This window comes from Rattus norvegicus, chromosome 1, assembly GCF_036323735.1.
Source record: "Rattus norvegicus strain BN/NHsdMcwi chromosome 1, GRCr8, whole genome shotgun sequence".
In the NCBI taxonomy this organism is placed as follows: domain Eukaryota; kingdom Metazoa; phylum Chordata; class Mammalia; order Rodentia; family Muridae; genus Rattus; species Rattus norvegicus.
Genome location: NC_086019.1, coordinates 99,204,946 through 99,224,320, shown reverse-complemented (window position 1 = coordinate 99,224,320; position 19,375 = coordinate 99,204,946). Strand labels below are relative to the sequence as shown.

Genomic DNA, 19,375 nt, shown 5'->3' with positions numbered 1-19,375 from the left:
AATGTGCTCTTGTCTTATTTTAGTTCAACATCATTTCCCAGTTGCAAACCTTTTGAGTGGCACACAGAATGCAAAACAACATAAAAGGTCCTCCCTCAGGCAGATTTGTGTCCAGGTAGATCTTTAATTATTCTTTTGAATCCTTATATTAATGTGCTACCCCAGTTCTGGCATATACAGACACACACGCACACACATAAACACGCAAAGTCTGATGGAAAAGATTTGTGTCATCCGTACTAGGGTTCTATTTCATATTTTGTGATAGCCTTTATATTTTTAGAAGCTGGGAACAAAAGGAAGGGCCTTCCTAATCAAGAGTATTCTTTAGATGCAGAACACCAGACAATATTTGCAATAAATAGGAAATAGATGGTCTCCTAGTCTTCCGAGGTGACATTTAGAATCTGGTGTTCAGCTGTAGGAAGTAATTTTAGTCAGATCTGAGGAGAGCACGGAGCATACTTTGGGGGTGGGCGAGGGGTGGGTGGATAAGAAGAGGAGCTCCTAGATTAAAAAAAAATAATGTTTAAGTCTGTTCTGTCATTTCGTTCCATTCCGAAATCAAGGACACTTGCCAGTGTTTGTCAGATTGACATGCGGTAGGCCTTGAATATGTGTGTGATCTGTATTTGCCAATTACACTTCAAGCTGGATGAAAGACTTTTATAAGGATAACAATAATAACGGTCTAATTTATTTTTTGAAAATTTTATATGCGAGTATTATACTTACATCATTTCCCCCATTCTCTCCTCTCCAGCCCCTCCCTCACCCCTCCCACCTTTTTTTCAGATTATTTTAATTACAATTATTATATACACACATGCATGTATTTCTATAGCTTTATTAATACACAGCTGCTGGGTTCATTTAGTGTTCCTGGTATGTGTTTAGGAGTGACCACTTGGGGCTGGATAAGCAACCAGGTTCTCATCCCTGGATGAGACTGATTTTCCCTCTTAGACACCATTAGTCATTTGTAGTTCAAGAGGTAAAGCCCCATTAGAATTCCCACATCCATGTTGGAACGTCAATGGGTGACATCCTTCTCTGTGTAGGCAACATATTATTGAGATTTCCTGAGCTCAGCCTCCCTATCATACAGAAGAGCCTATCTCCTAGTAGACTTCCCATCCTGGACCTCTGGCTCCTATAGTCTTTCTTCCCCCTCTTCTGTGGTGTTTCATCCACAGCCCTAGGTATGGCTCTGCCACTGACCACATGGATGTCACGGCTGGTTCTCTCCTGGTTGTATCAGACCCTGGCATGTTCTGCGCAGCGTTGCCCCTCGTGGTGTTGGGTTTTGTTGTTACCGCTACGTAGTGTTGTAACCTAGGCTGGGCACCCCTTGGTCAGTTCTTCTCTCCATTTTGCCCAGTTGTGGCTTTCTCTTCTTCTTGTGGTCTTCATCTTCTGCAAAATGAAGCTTCTTTGATAAGGGGTGAGAGCCGCCATAGGACCCAGGTAATGCTATTTATATCAAGAATAAAGAAACTTGATAGCATTGAAATTTTAAAAATATTTTCCTAATTAATGTATAAAACTGCACATATTTGTGGACCATCATGTCGTGCTTCCACAACTGTACATGTGTGATATTCAGATCAGGCTGTCTACCTTTTTACATAGTGTGTGTGTGCCTGTGTGTGTGTGTGTGTGTGTGTGTGTGTGTGTGTTAAACCTTGAAAGGCTGTGTGCCAGGACTTATTCATCACACATCCCCATAATTCCACACCTACTCACCTACCTCTACCATTCCCTTTCTCCCTTGCTGTCCCCAGAATCTGATAAGGCCGGTCTACTCTCCATTCCCACCACACACACACACACCCATGGCTGGATAATTCCCCTGGCTCCCCGCCCCACCCACCTCCCTGAACAGTGGCAGAGGTATCTTCTGCAGATCGCTATGGACGATCTGGCAGCCTTTCTACGGGAGCTGACCTCTGTCCTAACACTTGAGGCCAGACCACAGAAAGAGGCTACTGCCTCTCTGTGCCATAAGTCCAGACCCCATGGGGCTCAGAGGCTCAAGGAAAATGTCTCCTCTGCATCCATGAAGCAGTTTTCTACTCAGCAGCATGCGCCTGCCATCCCTGCATGACCATGGATCCTGGCCATATGAGGGTGATGTGTGGGGTGTGTGTATTCACACACGATCCGTAGTAGTGTTGGCGCTGTTTGAGACTTCAGGGGTGTGGTCTTGTTGGAGAAGGATGTCACTGGAGTCAGGCTTTGAGGGGTTAACTACTTGGGCCATTTCCAGTTGCTCGCTTTGCTTCATGCCCTGGGTTCAAGCTGTGAGAGAGCCTCAGCTTCCTGCCCCAGACACCATGCCAACTCTTGGCTGCTTGTCTTTGCTCTGACATCATGGGCTCATACTCCTCTAAAACTATAAGCCAAGATAAAATCTTTCTTCCATAACTTGCCTTGGTTGTCGGGATTACAGCACATTACAGCAACAGAAAAAAAGATAGATAAAACAATGTGGAGGACTGAGGCTAGAGGATTTTGAGTTCCAGGTGACTTGGGCAAGCTACAGAACAAGACCTTAGGAATCAAGGAAAAGAAGAAAGGAAGGAATGGAGAGAGGGAGGGGAAGAGAAGAAGAAGGGAGGAGGGAAGGGGGAGGGGAAGGGGGAAAGAAGGAAGGAGGAGGGGAGGAAATGTAAGCCTAAAAGTGTTCCATGTTTTTACGGTTTATTTTATTATTTTAGTTATGTGTATGTGTTGATGTCTGTGTGTGCATATGTGCACATGAGTGCATGTGTCTGTGGAGCCCAGAGGCACCATATCCATAGTATCTGGAATTTTAGGAAGTTGTGTGTCCTTGACCTGGGTTCTCAGAACCCAACTCGGGTCCTCTGCAAGATTGGTGAGTGCTCTTAAGCTGCAGGCCATCTCTCCATCCCTGTTCCATTGTTATTAAAGACAAACAAACAAACAAACAAACAAACAAAGCCATGCAGAGTTGCAAACCTAAAACAGTGTTATCTTACCACTATCACCACCTGTACCACCAGCACCACCAACGCCACCACATTAAAGTCTGTCTTAAATACAACAGAGTCTGAAGCTATGACAGACACAGCTGGAGTAGAGGACATCTGGCCACAGGACCTTAGACTTTCGGCAGAGCAGTGCTGCCCATGGTTGGAGGGTACACTTGACCAGGAGGCATCACTACAGCCCCTGGGGATTGGGACCTTCAGAGCATCTCCCAAGACCCACGTTCCTTTGCCCTCCTGTTCATTTTAGACCCTTTCCTCTTTGGAAATCCTGCTTGATTCATTTGCATTTAAACCACAGCATATCGAACCAGTTCCCTAGGTAGAGTTCAGTGCCCTTCAATTCATAGGCACACACACTTCTTGAACCAGGAGATTAAAAATGGCTTGCACAGTTGAACAGAAACCCGTAGTAATCAAAACTGGCTCACCATGAACTTCCCGGCCTGGGCTTGAAGCATCCATTTCCCTCCCGCTGAGGTGAGTAGGTGAGTAAGAGCGAGAGCGTCAGTTTTTCCCACTGCTTTTCAACTGGCCCTCAGGCAGGTGGGAAGAATAGGTTCCCTGTTATTTATTTGGGTGTTTTGGGGCAATTTGCTGTGTATAAAAAGCTGTAAGTATAGAAACGGCTGTACCTGCCCAAAGAAGGGGCTCATAATGCAGCCTTAAGTGCCCGTCAGCAGGTACAAACCTCGGGGACATCAGCAAAGGCCAACTAAGCTATGGCTAGAAACCCAGTGGTGTTCTGACGGGACAATTGCTGCTGGATGGTTGGGGCAGCCTAATGCCCTAGGTTCCCTATCCCCATTACTGCCATGCACTCGTGACTCCTGGCCCCCAGTAAGTCAGAAGTGCTGCTCTGTATTGGTTGTTAGAAATTGTAACATGCGGCGTCTTGTTTGGTAGAAAAGTGTAACAGTCAGGCCCACGCTCACACTCCTTAAAAGTCTTTTTCTTAAAAAGAAAAAAAAAATAGTTCCCGTAGGTAGTGAGAGGCTTTGGGGTTGTGGATGGGGGATGGGATACTGTATGTCTCTGTCCTTTACAGTTATTTAAGGAGGTATTATCTGAATGTGGTACAGCCTGCAGCAACCTGGCTGCAAGCTAGGATGACCTGAGTTGGTGGCCCACTCACTACTAGGCATCATCGCCAGGGTGAAAGAGACTATACGTTCTGGATAGCGAGGGAGGCTGCTGGTCTCCAGGGACTTCCGTTAGCCTCCTGGTACCGCCCTGAGTCCCCTAGTCCCTAGAGCATGAGCCCCAGACAGCCATGACACCTCACTTAGCCTGCATCCTTCATCCCTCTGACCACAGGAACTCTGCCCCACTGTGATCTCAGGTAGAAAGTTGAGAGTGTCTTTCTTGCCCCCTTACCACCAGGCTTTCCCTTGTCCTCATATCTGTACGCTGCTTTCAGAGTGAGTCTGAAGACTGCCTTCAGTCCTTTCTCCTCACCACACTGGACCAAGTGCACTGAGACCGGATGAACCCCCTGCCTATGTTACTAATCGTCCCCCCTCGATGTCTTGCCTGACACTGTTAGGAAAGTTCAGATCCCTGGGGGTTCCTCTTGTCACAGGCTGACCCACCTGTGCACCTCTAACTCGAAACTTCTGTGACAGAATTTGACTCTGCCCATACCGGCTCTCTGTGTAAAAACTGTCAAGCTCCTGTCTCAAAGCCATCACACTGCCATGTCCTCTGCCCCCTGCAGGGCATTCACACACTAAATGCCGAAAATGGATCCTCACCTTGCTCAGGTCTCTGCTCATCTGTGATATCCCACAGCATCCTCCGCTGAGGATCCCTCCCCCACTTAAGGTGTGAACGATTCTCATTCTACCTTCCTGCCTAGTCCATCTTCAGGGCTACGCTAGCGTCCTGAGCATGGATAAAGGAGTTGTCTACTTCTTTGGTTAGTCAAACTCCAGCGTGTCATGGGTGCTTGGTGCTGGCTGGTCTTTACAATATATCGAATGAATGAGAGGATGGATGGATGGAGGGAGGTAGGGATGGAAGGATAGGTGAGTGAGTGAATGAATGAATGAATGATGAATGAATGAATGAATGAAAAATGTACCGTATGTTTTATGAGTTAGAGAGGTTGTGTACTTTATGGGACAAGGTTTGGAAGTAAGCCTGCCTCACTATGACTTATTCTATTAGTTCATCTTTGTTGGAGATAACAAAACACCCAAGGATGGGTAATTTATAAAGGAATAGGGTTTATTTATCTCATGATTCTCATAGCCGAAGGGTAAAACAGTATGATAGCCTGGCGAGGGCCCTCTGACTATATCACAGCTTCACATAGGAGTGACCAAAGCCACCTTTGGGGTGGCCTCGTTTGTACGACCCATACTTTGTACAGCAAACTCACTCCCGTGAGATCTGGTCTACTTCAAGAGACCAACATTAATCCATTCTTCAGGATGGGGCCCACATGACCTACTTACTGTCCACTAAACCTGTCCCAATCCTATTGCTACAGGGAACAATCCCCAAACACCCAAATCTTTGAGAATTAAGCTCTTTACAAGTCTTCCCAACTACTGTATAAACCCTCTCTCCTGCTTTGTGAAACTCAGCCTTGGGGGCCAACTGGGGGAATGCCATGGTGCGTGTGGTACTCTGAGATGTAGGTCGACATACGAGAAGAAAGCCCCTAAGTTCAGTCATTCTGTGAGACTTCTTGGCGTTCTTAGTTGGTCCCTCCCCTTTCCTCCTGTCCTAACATCTAGGCCCGTCAGTCATCCCAGACTCTTCTTTCTCATAGTGAGTCCTGCTCTTAAGAGCCCAAGGCCTGCCACCAACGAGCCTTGGTCCTCCTCACATGGCCTCTGGTAGTCCTCTCAGCAAGGAGAGTAAAGGCTTCCTAGGAGGAATCCATTTTTAGATGTATTTTTATTTTTTTAGTTACACGGATATGTATAGGGTGGTTGTGCCTGGGAGTGTAGTGAGTGTAGAGAGTCTGATCTCTTGGAGCTTAAGCTCGAGTTATAGATGGTTGGAAGCCACCTGACATAGGTGATGGGACCTGAGTTTGGCCCCTCTGCAATGGCACTGCACACTCTTAATGAATCAGTGAACCATTCCTCCAGCCTTGGGAACATTTTTTTTTCCTGAGCTGGGGACCGAACCCAGGGCCTTGCGGTTGCTAGGCAAGCGCTCTACCACTGAGCTAAATCCCCAACCCCAGGAACATTTTTAAAACATTGTCACGTAGGCTTTCAGATTCCTCCCTATGCATGATGGGCCGTGAAGGTGTTTGTTCGTTTGTTAGGTTAGTTTGGTCTTGTTGTTTGGATGTTAGAGGAAAGAATTAAAAAACCATACTTAAAGATAGTTATTACTCTTTACACATGCTCAATTTAAACACGACCGTATTAAATAAGTCTAAGGTTGGATGACCTTGGGCATGGTAAAGAGAAAAGCTGGTTGGGGTGTGGCCACCTAGGCTTAGGGGATGGCAGCCATGGAAGACAATGCAGGGTGAGGCCTCTGAGTGAGGTCCCAGCTCTGGTTCCAGAGGAGCAGAGATGACTGAGTCTGGGTGAACTCTGTAAATCAAACCATGGGGTTCAGGGGCGTAAACTCAGGGCTCCCACCTGACCTCATCCACCCACCACATAGTCACTGTTAACTCGCCTGGTGCATGAGCAGGAAGCATTTGATCTGCAGTCACCTGCTTGTACCTCCCAAGTGATACCTTCTCCCCAGGCAAGTCTAAGGTGAGCATTGGCCCCGTTATGTCATAACTAGGAGAAGAAAGTAAGTTCTCCTACAGAGAACGCAAACGCCAGAGGCTACCGTTCAGGAAATGCTTCACTCTGTGACAGAAATCACGGAGAAGCTTGGTATAACTTAATTATCTTAATCTTCATAAGCACGGGGTGGAATTAGAACCTGTGCCCAGTCCAATCCAGGTCATACAGATGAAGGGTGCACTTCATTCAGGGAGCACTTCACACACCGTCTGTACCCCAAGTCAGCTCAGATAGCTCTTACGTAGGAACAACACCACGACTGACTGGACCTCTGGTGCTGGGACTGACATGGACCAGGGACTACCACAGTGCTTTGGGGGCTTGAAGTTAAAGCTAGAGTCCAGAAAAGGACTCCTGGCTTGTTAAACACCCTGCCTTAGGGTCTCTCTCGCTCTCTCGCTCTCTCGCTCTCTCGCTCTCTCGCTCTCTCTTGCTGCCTCTTGCTCTTCTCTCACTCTCTCTCCCTCTTTCCCTCTCTCCCTCTCTCCCTCTCTCTCTAAATGGCAGCTACATGAAGGAATCAAAAGAATGGAAGTGGCTAAAACGTTTCCAAATTTTTTCCTTCACATTGGCAAGAGGTTATATCTCAAGTGCAATGCTAATTACAGCTATTTACCAAGGAAAAAATATTAAATGAAAGGAAGAAAATTTGATTAAAAAAAGAAAAAAAAAGAATCCACAAAACATTGCCTGTTCCTTTTTGCTGCTTGGTCCAGTCTGTCTCCATGGAAGGGAGTGAGGCAGGAGATGTCGCTGGCTGGAGCAGGGTAATAAATAACTCCAAGGTGTCAGACATACGAAAGAATTATGCCTGTCTGACCTATGAGGGGATAAATCCCCAGCCTCTGCTTATGGCCAGGAGATGTGACTTTAAATGCCATAAAAATTTAGCATTTCCCCCTTCCTAATTGTCTTCTATAATTTTGCCAGATTTATTAAAACAAGATTTGGGGGGGGGTATTTTTTTCCTTCTATTCACTGGTAGAATGTGCTCTTTAGTATCATTTTACATAATTTAATACAATTTGTTCCATCCATTGATTTTCATGGGGATACAAGCTGTTCGCCTGTGCAATAGCTGGCATAGCCTGAGAGCTGGCACCGAGGCACCTCCAGGAGCCTGACGCTGCGAAGTTTCGGGGGGGGGGCGCTTCGGCCATTTTGAAGCAGATTCCGTAGAGCTGTGACTTTTTTGCTGTGACTTTTTCCCCAGGCTTGCTTCTATCCCCCGATGGAGATGTAGGAAGGGGACCCTGGGCCACACCACAGCTGAGCTCAAGAGGGGACCTGAGTCCCCCCTTCCAAGTGATATGAGAGATGCTCTCCCCAAATGTGCAGCCTGACAGAGAAACACAGGTGTTTCTTAATTACTTGTGCAGAAGGGAAGTGAGTGCTGAGCGGATGTGCTGCAGGGGTGACCGAGCCAGACTGGGGCGTCCAGCCAGCAACAGCCACACTCTGATTCAGGGAAGCCCTCACCTTCAGCACCCCGCCCCCACCCCCATCTTGTTTATTAGACTGGAGAAGTGTGTATTTTAAGGCTCAGCCAAACCCTCGATAAGCGGAAAGCGATGGACGCACAGCAATCAGAAGGTAGTGATGAGGTCTCCGGAGCCCACTCTGGTGGGGCTCATCCACGAGGGGTTTCCCATTAATTGCCTCTGGATACGACTCCCTTTGGGCTCCTCTAACTGGTCTGTCTTTTGAAGGGGAGGCTATTGTCTCTCAACTCTAGGTGCGAGGCAGGAGAATGAGGTCCCAGGGGTGCCTTCATTGTGCTGGGTGCCTTTGGACCCAATGCCTCACCTCTCTGGATCATAGTGTCCCTGCGGTATGATCTCTCATTCCCTCCGTGTATTGTAGACACAGAGATTCAGCGGAATTCGGAGTGGTCGCAGGTAAAGATAATGTTCTCCCTTTTTGCTCTCTCCAACAGTGTCCTGCCTCTGGCAGTGACCTGAAATAGTCCTGCGGCCGATCTCACGTGAAGAGCATGGCCCTTCTGTTCAGCCCTGACCTGTGCATGGTGCTAGCAGACGGACCCGGCACTAACTCGCCGGGGTATTCCAAGCAGGCGGTGGCCTTTTGCTCCTGCCTCTCTGAGTAACCCACCACACTACATCCCAGGACCAGCACTGCCCTGCCTGCTTCAGTTTCCCGTGGCCAGAGCTAAGGGACTGGGCTTGTCATGTCACACCAGTTGACAGAGATACAGCCCCTCCCGGGTGGACCCTCTCTGCATGAGGGTGCCCCAAACAGTGATGAATCATCCACTTCCCAGCACCCCTGGGGGACAGCTAAGTAGGCCAAATGAAAGGATCAGAGCTGGCTGCTGGCCAGGGCACAGGGCTAATCCTTGCCTCTGTAGAAGAGCCTGGGGCTGGAGGCTCTGCCACCGGTCACAGCCGCCTGTCACAGTGCTGGCCTGGCAGCCCTGACACCACCCTTGAGACCTTGGAGACCTCCCACTTGCCTCTTCGGTTCCCCGCATTCCGAATGTGGGCAGGGACACAACGTTGCCTCCATTTTTGCCCAGGAAGACAGAGAAGGGCACACAGCACACCTTGGCACGCCACTCTACTCCAGAGCACATTGTGCTTGTCGGAGGGGTGTTATCCAAAAAAGAAGTGGCTGTGTATGGCGGTCTAATCTTTTTTGTTCAGAAAGAACATGGTGGGGCAAGGGCAAAAACCTCTGCCGGGTGCTTGTATTGACTTTGGCCCCGGGTCAGATCCTGAATCCAGTCTTAACCTATATGTGTCCTGCATGTGGAAGGTGTGGTGAATGGGGTTGTCCCTGAGCATCCAGTGTCGCGTGCCTGCTATGCACTTGACAGCCTATTGCCTTTTACTCCCTTTCACCAGCCCTGTGAAGTGTCTCCATTTCATCCAGGAAGAAATGAGGCTCAGAGTAGTCAGACAGTTTGCCCCCAGGTTGCAGAGCCATTGAGTGGCCACAATGGGAGGATGCTGGCTACCCCAGCCCTCTCATGATTTACTCCTCTTCTGCCTCTGAGGCTGGGCATCTCTCTCTGCTCTCACTGTACTGCTATTCCCGTGCTACAGCAAGATGGAGCTGAACGACCCCAAATGTCCAAGAACACCAGTTAGTGAGATATGCAGGCCCTGCTCCCTGGTGTCTGTACGGAGAGAGCATCCCGTGCTGAAGACAGGGCTGGCTCAGGCAAGAGGCCACAAGTGCAAACGTGGGGGGTGGGGGTGGGGGACACACAGAGGCTCCTGGGTAGAGTCGGGTTGTAATAAGATTAGCTGTGGAGGCTGGTAGGTTAGCACCAGGAGCCATCCATAGTACTTCAGTGTGGTTGCATGGGCAGAGAGAGCCTGAAATTGGGTCTAGCTCGTGTTTTCATCCCCATTCATTGTGTATCTCAGACACTTGTTGAGATTGAGATGGGGGAGGGGCACATCAGTTGAGAAAAACAACCCATGTCTGTTCTCAGGAAGACGCTGTGTGTGTGTGTGTGTGTGTGTGTGTGTGTGTGTGTGTGTGTGTGTGTGTGTGCATGTTTGTGTGTGCATTAAGTCTCTCTGTGTGTACATGTGTGTGTGTCCACACGCACGTGCACATGCACTCACAAATACCTGTTCCTGTGTGCCTGTTCCTACATTTGCATAGTTATGTGTGCCTGGGCATGCAAGGACTTGGATTTCCTGGAAGAGAAAGGAGGCTCTGGGCAGGAACAAGACCAGGCTGAGCCTCCTTTCAGCCCTGGCCCATAGACCCTGCCAGCAGCTTCTGCTGTGAGGGGAGCTTTGAAAAATCCTCATTTCTCCAGAAAGCCCTGCTTGGCACAGCCTACGCCCCTTCTGCCAGCCCTTCCTATCCCCACCTTACAGACAGGGGCTAGGTCATTGTCAGGACTCATTGCTCCCAGGGTCAAGGTCAACAGAAAGAAGCGGCTCCCCGGGGCTGCAGTGAGGCCAGGCTTGGTATCACAGGAAAACTCCCTTTTTTATTGCTCACCCAATCACTTCCTGAAAAATTAATTTGCAAATGAATCCTATTTATTGAGACCTTCTGGATTGGATAACAGATGCAGCACGGCCTGTTCCAGAAGACCATCCAGAAAAGAGACGCTACAGCAGTCAGTGGACAAAAGGGTGCATGCTGGCCAAGCCCACCGCCTTGTCTGAGCTCCACACTCAAGGTGGGCATGCGTAGATTTGGAAGGCTCCCCAGAATTGGGGCTCCAGTCTGCAAGGCGCCCGGAGAACACGCTGAGCTGGGCGCTCCCGGCCGGCTCTCTGGATTGGTTCTCCTGTAGCCCTCAGAAACAACCAGAAGCCGGCTCCCCCTCCCTGGCCATCTGCTTGAAGCATCTGGTAATCAGGTGCAAGCCCCACACCGGAGCATTGAAGCTGAAATGTGCAGTCACCTTGCCACCCACACTGGCTTTTGTGACTGCGCCAGGCCGCCCCTCTTTGTGTCGGGGAGAATAGTTTGGGGTTGGAAATTCAACTACTGACTACCAAGACTTCAACATAGCTCATGGAGAGCCTGGAGCTAGCTTGGTCTCTGGGTCCTCCCACTCGGGTCTTTGGACTTGTGTAGAGGAAAGGGATTAGGTTTTCAGGAGTGGGAGAGAAGACTGTTCTCCTTAGCCTGCTGAGTGGAGTAGATATCGGATATCTGAATCCTGAAATGCAGGGGAAAACAAACATACAAAAAAACAACAGCAGCAACCCCATGCTTGTGCTGTCTTCACTGGGACATCAAAAGTGAGCATGCCTCCAATGTCCCTGTGGTCAAGAGTGACCAAGCGTACATTTGAGGGACCACAAAGACATGCAGCAGGTGGGGGTGGGGCCTTGGGGATCTGTCCCCAAGGCTGCTTACATCTCTCATTCCGAAGCAAGCGTTTGGAAGGCCACGCGGACGCTGGTAACGTTGCAGTATCCTCTGCTTTAGCCTGTGCGCACACAGGAGCGCACCCGCGAGTTCATTCGGGGCGATTCTGCACAAGGGGCTACCTGAAGCATCGGAGTGGAGTCTCAGCCCACACATGGAGACCAGCTGCACGAAGAGAGGCTTTAGCTAGTCATTAGTTCTGATAGACATGACCGTGTGCGCCACATTTCCAAATAGCTGGCGGCGAGGGAAACTGCCCTGCCCTCCAGGAGCCTTGAGTCCATGGACGCTGCATTTACAGCTCTCCTGGTGAAGACCAGATCTCTTACCAGGGGACCAGAGGACAGCCGTACTGGGCTATTAAGCCGTGGCTAACTGCTTGTTGGAATCAGTTTAACCTTTCTATTTTCCCCTCCTTAATTGTCCGTGTGGTCTTAAAGAAGCTTGTGAGGTCCTACTGCGTGTAGGGAATGCTCCTCCTCTCCGTCCTTCTGGATGTGTAGTGGGAAGGACACATGATGAAATGCATAGACACTGTCCAATAGAAAGCCAGAGTCCCGCCCATGCCCAGTAGCTGTGTGTACATCTCTTATAGTCTGTCTGGCCAACCGCAACAGTAAGTTGGGTGTGGCAGAAGTCACTGCCTGCTGGGATTAGTGATGGTTTTTGGAGAATGCAAATAAATAAGTCAGGGAGACTCAAATGGACTTGATCAGCTCCTCTTAAGATAATTTTTATCGGGATTTTTTTTTTTTTTGGCACAACCTGCCTATGTAGACTATGTTGGCTTCTAACTTGTGATCCCTTGGCCTCCACACCCGAAGCCTGTGCTAGGATTGTAGGCCTGCATCACCACCACACCTGGCTCAAGGAATCTTCTTGAGATGACGGAATCCATGGGTACGAGGAGTTCAGAGGTGGAGTCTGGGCACGGAGGAGGCATAAAGGCCTCAGTTCCTAGCTGGTCCTGAGGGTAATCTCCTGCCAGTGTTCTGTCTGCCACTCATTTACCCCCAAGCCCGTCGCAGCAAGGCAGCCAAATCGGACAGCGATGGATGTAAATGTTGGCTTTTGTAATTCCATAATGGATTTCACTTCCTTAGTGAGGAAGAAATACGGCCACCCCCAACTTCTGCCTCCAACACTGGAATGAAGGATGCTGAGGTCACTCAGGGGTACAGGAGCTCGTATTCGTTTCGAGATGACCTAGCTTTTAATTGTTTCCACGTGATGGCGCCAGTATACCACCATTAGATTTTAAATATGCCCCACAAGGAACTTTGATTTCACAGATGTAATCTTTTTTCTCTCCTTTTAACCACACATACATCGAACACATGGTGCTGTTTCCTTCATGAGGAGTCTCCTGTCCAGAGCCTGTGTCCTAAATCGACACTCCCCATCCCTACCAGCACCAGGTTCCTTTACTCAGCAGCTTGGGTGCAGGACAGTGGTGTTTCTTGTACGGTAGTGCTAGTTTGGCAAGCCCTTCTCTACTGGCACACATACCCCGGTGTCTTCCTCTCTCTACTCTTGGTTGAGCATAAGACAAGGTCCCTTTGGCTTAAGGCGAGACGCTGGCTTTCTCTGATGGTTGTGCCGTAAGTTAGCAGAAGTTTGACAGTCATTTAATTTTCATTGACAAATGCTGTCATAATATTGAGGAAAAAGTGAGATGTTATATCAACAGTAGTGGTCGACACTCAGCCAGTCATATGGACCGGGCGAACACCATATGCTTCCTCCAAACTCTCTTTGGAAAGCTCTGGCTTAAGTGCTTGACGAGCTTAAGATACCAGTCAGGAAAAGTGGTTACTTTTGAAAGAAAGGCATTCAAGCCACACTTCTGGTTACCGTACTTTCTTAGAGGGGGGGGAAAAAGACCATTTCTCAGGTTTCAGTAATAGACCGTCATTCTCCCTGCTTGGGACCACCCTTTAAGGGCTCGATTGAAGGCGTCTGCCACAGAGTGTATTCCACACACCAAAGCCAGCAGCAGCCAAGCATCTGACAGCCATCTTATCACCAAAGATCTGGAGATGGTAAAACACCACCAGCTTCTTGCTGGCCTGTTTATCCCTGCCTTGTTGGCTCTGGGCATCCAACGTCAGCAGGTATTGAATTCACACATATAGAAGGAGCCAGAACCAATGTCAGGTTCATGCCATGCACTCAGGTGACCCACCCAGACAGGGACAAGATTTCCATCTCATAGATGTAGCTCGTGATGCTATTTACCCAGTCGAAGCCAATCCAAACCAGGAGCGGACTGGATGCATTTGTATACCTGGGCATGCAGGTGTCTGGCTAACCCCTTAGCCAGAAATCTTGGCTGGATGCTTCTACCGAGGGATGGGCAAGGCAGTCTTAATTTGCTGTTTTTCTAACATCGGGTTTATTTTAATTCTGTTACTATACATAGAAAAAGGAGCGGATGAGTAAAGTTACAGTCTGGGAGAAAATCTGTGTGTCTGTGCGTGTGCTTGTATGCGTCTGAGGGCGTGTTTAGGGACCCACCATCCCCGTGCGTATTCAGCTGGTGTCCTTGCTTGGCGTGCCAAATATTCGGGGACCTTCCATTCTCCGAAGGATTCCCACCCCAAACAATGCTAAGTAAAGAAACAGGCATATGGCGTGTATTGGAGACAGCTCAGCACTGGCAGGGGAAGAACCATAGTGGTGAACAGGTACCTGGAAAAGACGACAGACCCATCCTGTTCCTTTTGGAACTTACCGAGTATTTGGATTTTGTCATTGCTTTTGTTGTGGCTTTGTGCTTATCATTGTCTTAACAAAGAGAGGGAGGGCGTGCAGTTCTCAGAACTGGGCATGGGCACAACCACTCTCCAAGATGGCTCCCTGCCTGCACCAGGAGCTGTCCTTCTTGCAAGGCACTCTTGCTCTCCAGTTTCCCCCCACAAGGGGATGGATTCTCAGCAATGCAAGGCCCTCCAGCCAGAAGAGAAGAGCGCCCAATGGGTGCAGGGGCATTATACTAGTGCAGATGGCTCTCCGAAGGCAGGGAGAGCCCCCCCCCTTCCCCGGCATAGCTGGTGGCTGGAGGGGTGTCCTTGGTCTCCAAAGCAAGTGCTGACTTTAAAAATGCAGGGCAGATTGGAGGAGCAGCTGCCCTCCTTGCGGATGGCATCCGTCGGTGGCTGCGGAAAGACGACTTCCGGACTGCCTCCCATTACCGTTTCATTACATGACAGCAGATCTTTGCACGGATCCATACGCTGCCTCTTGGATGGGGTTTCTAAACACAGCAGGACACTGTGGGAAGACAGAGCATACCTCCTCCTCTGCCTGCTGGAAACCCAGCTTCCTGCCATGTGGCGCTTTGAAACTGGTGGCTGCAATCTCTTCTGCAGCTATCCCAGGTGATGATGAGTGCAGCCCTTCTGTGGGCCACTACACTACTGTCCATGCAAGACGCCCAGGGCTGCAGCATTTTCCAGAAGGGTCTCTGGAGAGAAAAGATCTCTATGCTCTCACTCAGGGACACCTGGCCATTGGATTCTCGATGGGATCATCACGTTAGTCAGGAACAGTAGTGACTGCCTCAGAGGGATTTCTCATGTGTACCTAGTCACCAGCATCTTAGTGATAAAGGGAATGGAAGAATTTGGGTTCGTAGAGAAGATGGCAGGGTTGTTACCTCCCACACGCTCGTGGGCTGGGGAATACATACCTGTCCCTCCCCAGCCTAGCACTGTAGGGCCTCTTTCTCCTCCTGATGAAGTGAGGGAACCCAAGTGCACGGCTTGACAAAGGACAGGGTCTTTTCTTATTCTTCGAGCAGAGCTTTATCCTTCTCCTGAGGCATGCATAACTATTAAGAACTGCATGCTCAGGCTTGGGGATTTAGCTCAGTGGTAGAGCACTTGCCTAGCAAGCACAAGGCCCTGGGTTCGGTCCCCAGCTCCGAAAAAAAAAGAAAAGAAAAGAAAAGAAAAAGAACTGCATGCACACACATTGTCATCTTTTTTTCTTAAAGTCAAAGGTCTACAGGCATGAAACGTAAGCCTCTGTTTGCCACTGGAAATTTCTCTACCCATGTAGAATGAGGTATAGAAGATCGGCCCACTCAATACTTTTCAGCGACTTGTGGGTTCTTCTGTGCCTTTGAGCCACAAGACCATTCTGCCTGGCTCATAGAAGCATCTGTCCACGTAAAGGGTCAAAACGCCAAGCCGGCATGAACTAGGAACAAAGTCTTCAGGGCCAACTCAGACTGCTTCTGGCAGGAGCAGGCATAGTCGGCATTTTCTCTCTTCTTTCTCTATCATCTCTGCGTTCTTCCTGGGACCCATGGGCCTAGACATACAGCCTACCATGGTTATGTTCCCCTGGGCTGGGTGCAGAGGACCCCACCCCTTTCCAGAATTCTATCAACAATGGTTTGAGATGTTCTCTGTAACTTCATTAGCAGCGCTTTAAGCGTGGGATCCCTCCCATAGTGGCCTGCTTCTACGCTTTGGGAACTCCCGGTCATTTGTATCAAAAAGCCCACCTCGGGCCGCTCCCATGGAATGTCTCCACCAGTCCTCAGAGCCATCACCAGCCTTCTCATTTTCCCTAGGCTGAGTCTTGGGGACAAGGGACAGGCTCCCTTTGAGGCTCTACTCACTAGACTTGAGGTCACAACACACTTAGATAACCCACCCCCCTACCACAGAAGTCTCATACACTTTCCAACATAGTCTTTCTCTGCCCTCAAATCAGGCCCTGGCATAGTATCAAAAGCACGTCTTTGCCATCGTACACTCCAGTCTGTGTGAGGCTGCCATACACACATTTCAGGGTCAGCTTTTTGGCAAGGGAGGCTTATTCTGACACCCGTTATGCATAATTATTGCAGGGCCCTTCTTAGATAGCAAGCCCCAAACTCTTTACTAGAGTCTCGGCCTCTGCTCTGCCTTCCAATGGTATTGATTGATTGCCTCTCACCTTGCTCTTCCGAGAGAGCCCGTGCCAGTTTTAAGGGAGGGTTAAGAGAATGTTCCATGAGGAATTTCATAAGGGCAATGCCGTGTCCACAGAATACATGGCCGATCCACTCACTCAGTGGCTGAGTATCTGGGGCATTCAAAACAAACATGGCTGTCTTCATGACTTTATCATTGACTACCCAGGAGTAGCCTGTGGATGCCCTGGGAGTTCCTCCCTGATTGTTCCAGGCATAGCACACAACTTTGTCATGGCTGTGAGGCCCTTGTCCTGACATACCCCCTCTCACTCTAGGTAACGATGAGGTCAAGATTGTCAGGCAACCTTGAAGTCCTGACAAGTAAGGCAGATGCAGCCGCTGCCCAGACCTCTGCTGTCTCACCAGGTCTCAGAAGGTCATTATCTTCTTCGTCTGAACAGTGTTGTGGTTTGAAGGTAGAATGTCCCCTCAGGCTCCTACATCTTGCTGCTGGGGGCTCTATTGTGGGGGACTGTGGGACCTTAGGAGAGTTGGCCCTAGTTGACAGAGTTAGGGTCATAGGAGTGGACTTGAGGGTAAAAGTCCAGTTCCAGTTTGAGCTCTCTGTTTTCTGGCTGTGGCTGCACATAGCCAGCTGTCCCACCTCCATCCCAGATACTACCCCCGCTGCAGCAGTGAGCTCTTCTCCTGCCTCCGAACTCTCTCTGCCATGGTGGAGTATATCGCCCCAAACCAGGAGTTCTCAACCCGGTGACCCCTTTGACAAACCTCTATCTCCAGAAATATTTGCATTGTGGTTCATGACAGTTATAGTTATGAAGTAGAAATGAAAATAGTTTTACGGCTGGGGGGCTCACCATAATATGAGAAACTGTATTAAAGGTTCGCAGCATGAGGATGTTTGGAAATCACTGCTCTAAGCTATTAGCCAGACTAGATTTTTCTTCCCTTACGTTGTCTCTGTATTATGTCACAGTGATGGATGGAAAAAGTCACTGGTGTAACATTTAAGACTGATTAAACCCTCTTGCTACCTGGGAAGAGCTCTATGGGCACCTAAAGGACAGTGTAAGGAAGTGATGACTAGGGGTACTCAGGGAAAATCCTTCCCGATCTCTAGGGTCAAGAATAAGGGATATCGAGGTAGCAAACCAACAGACTCTATTTCCAGTATACAAATTCTTTCTTAGTTTCAAAATTTATCTAGTTCAGGGGCCTGAAGGGACGGTTCAGTTAGGTTGAGAACACTAACTGTTCTAACAGAAGAACTAGGTTCAATCCCAACACCCGCACGGCAGCTCACAACTGTCTATGACTCCAGTTTGAGGGGATCTGGTAGCCATGTTCTATTCTGGCCTCCACAGACATTAGGCACACACATTGTACCCGCACATATACACAGGTGAAGCACCCGAACACATACGCAGGTGAAAAATGCGTGCGCCTAAAATAGAAATAAATTAAAATTAAAAAAATACCTATTTCAGGCGTTACATTCTTTAGTTTTAGAATATCCCTCTTCATGTTGTCATCTGTTCTCTTATGTGTCTTAGTTACACATTAAACCCGTACAAATAATCACGGTAACTGTAATATATCTTATCCAAATGTGTTCCCCTAGCATAGGGTTGTTTGAGCCTGCATCTGATCATTAATTCGATATTAACATACTTTTCTTATTAAGTCTTCGGAATAGGTGCAATTTTTACACTGTAACAACAGCACTTTCCAGTTCTGCAAGAGCCACAGCCTAAGTGCCCAGAGGCCTTGAAGGGCATCACAGTAAATAATGAATTCCCGTAGGCTGGCGGGCTTGGGACAGGTTGTCTTAGTAATCAGAAAGGTGTCGTTTCAAGTTTTCATTTCCTCTTTGTCCTTAGTCCACACTTGTCCCTAGAGGGGCCCCATTTGAATTCGTGGACTGCTTACCAGGGACTACCTATCTCCCTCTCTCTGGGCCCTGTATTGGAATCTCTGCCTCCTCTCTTCCTTCCTTGGGATGCAGAAATCTGTGTATAGCCCATCCGAGCTGCAGCCTGTAAGGCAGCCCTTGAAGCAGGCCCATCTCTCTACCTCTCTCTTTCTTAGAGTCCTGGTCCTTAAAGTCCTGGTAACTTATGCTCTAAAGTAATTTACATGCACACTTGAAAACGTGCAAGGTTTTTAGTTATTTTCAGTAGAACAGTTTATATGGTATAAGCAATAGGGAGAAGCAGAAGAGAAGGAACAGAAAAAGAAGAGGAAGAGGATGAGGAGGAAAGCGAGGAAGAGGAAGAGGAGGAAGAGAAAGAAGAGGAAGAAGGGGAAGAGGAAGAGGAGGAGGAAGGTGAAGAAGAGGAGTAGAAAGAAGAAGAGGAGGAAAAGGAAGAAGGGGAAGAGGAAGAGGGGGGAAAGAAAGAAGGGGAAGAGGAAGAGGAGGAAAGGAAGAAGAGGAAGAGTAAGAGGGAGAAAAGGAAGAAGGGGAAGAGGAAGATGGGGAAAAGGAAGAAGGGGAAGAGGAAGAGGAGGAAAAGGAAGAAGGGGAAGAGGAAGAGGAGGAGGAAGGTGAAGAAGAAGAGTAGAAAGGAAGAGGATGAAAAGGAAGAAGGGGAAGAGGAAGAGGGGGAAAAGGAAGAGGGGGAAAAGGAAGAAGGGGAAGAGGAAAAGGAGGAAAGAAAGAAGGGGAAGAGGAAGAGGGGGGAAAGGAAGAAGAGGAAGAGGAGGAAGGTGAAGAAGAAGAGTAGAAAGGAAGAGGATGAAAAGGAAGAAGGGGAAGAGGAAGAAGGGGAAGAGGAAGAGGGGAAAGGAAGAAGGGG

The 19,375-nt window shown here is 48.8% G+C and overlaps 1 protein-coding gene across 10 annotated transcripts in view; it reads left to right on the top strand.

Annotated features, from left to right (window-relative positions):
- The window catches only part of Zfp536 (zinc finger protein 536), a 463,247-nt gene that overhangs the window by 376,059 nt on the left and 67,813 nt on the right, over positions 1 to 19,375 (top strand). The window lies entirely within an intron of this gene.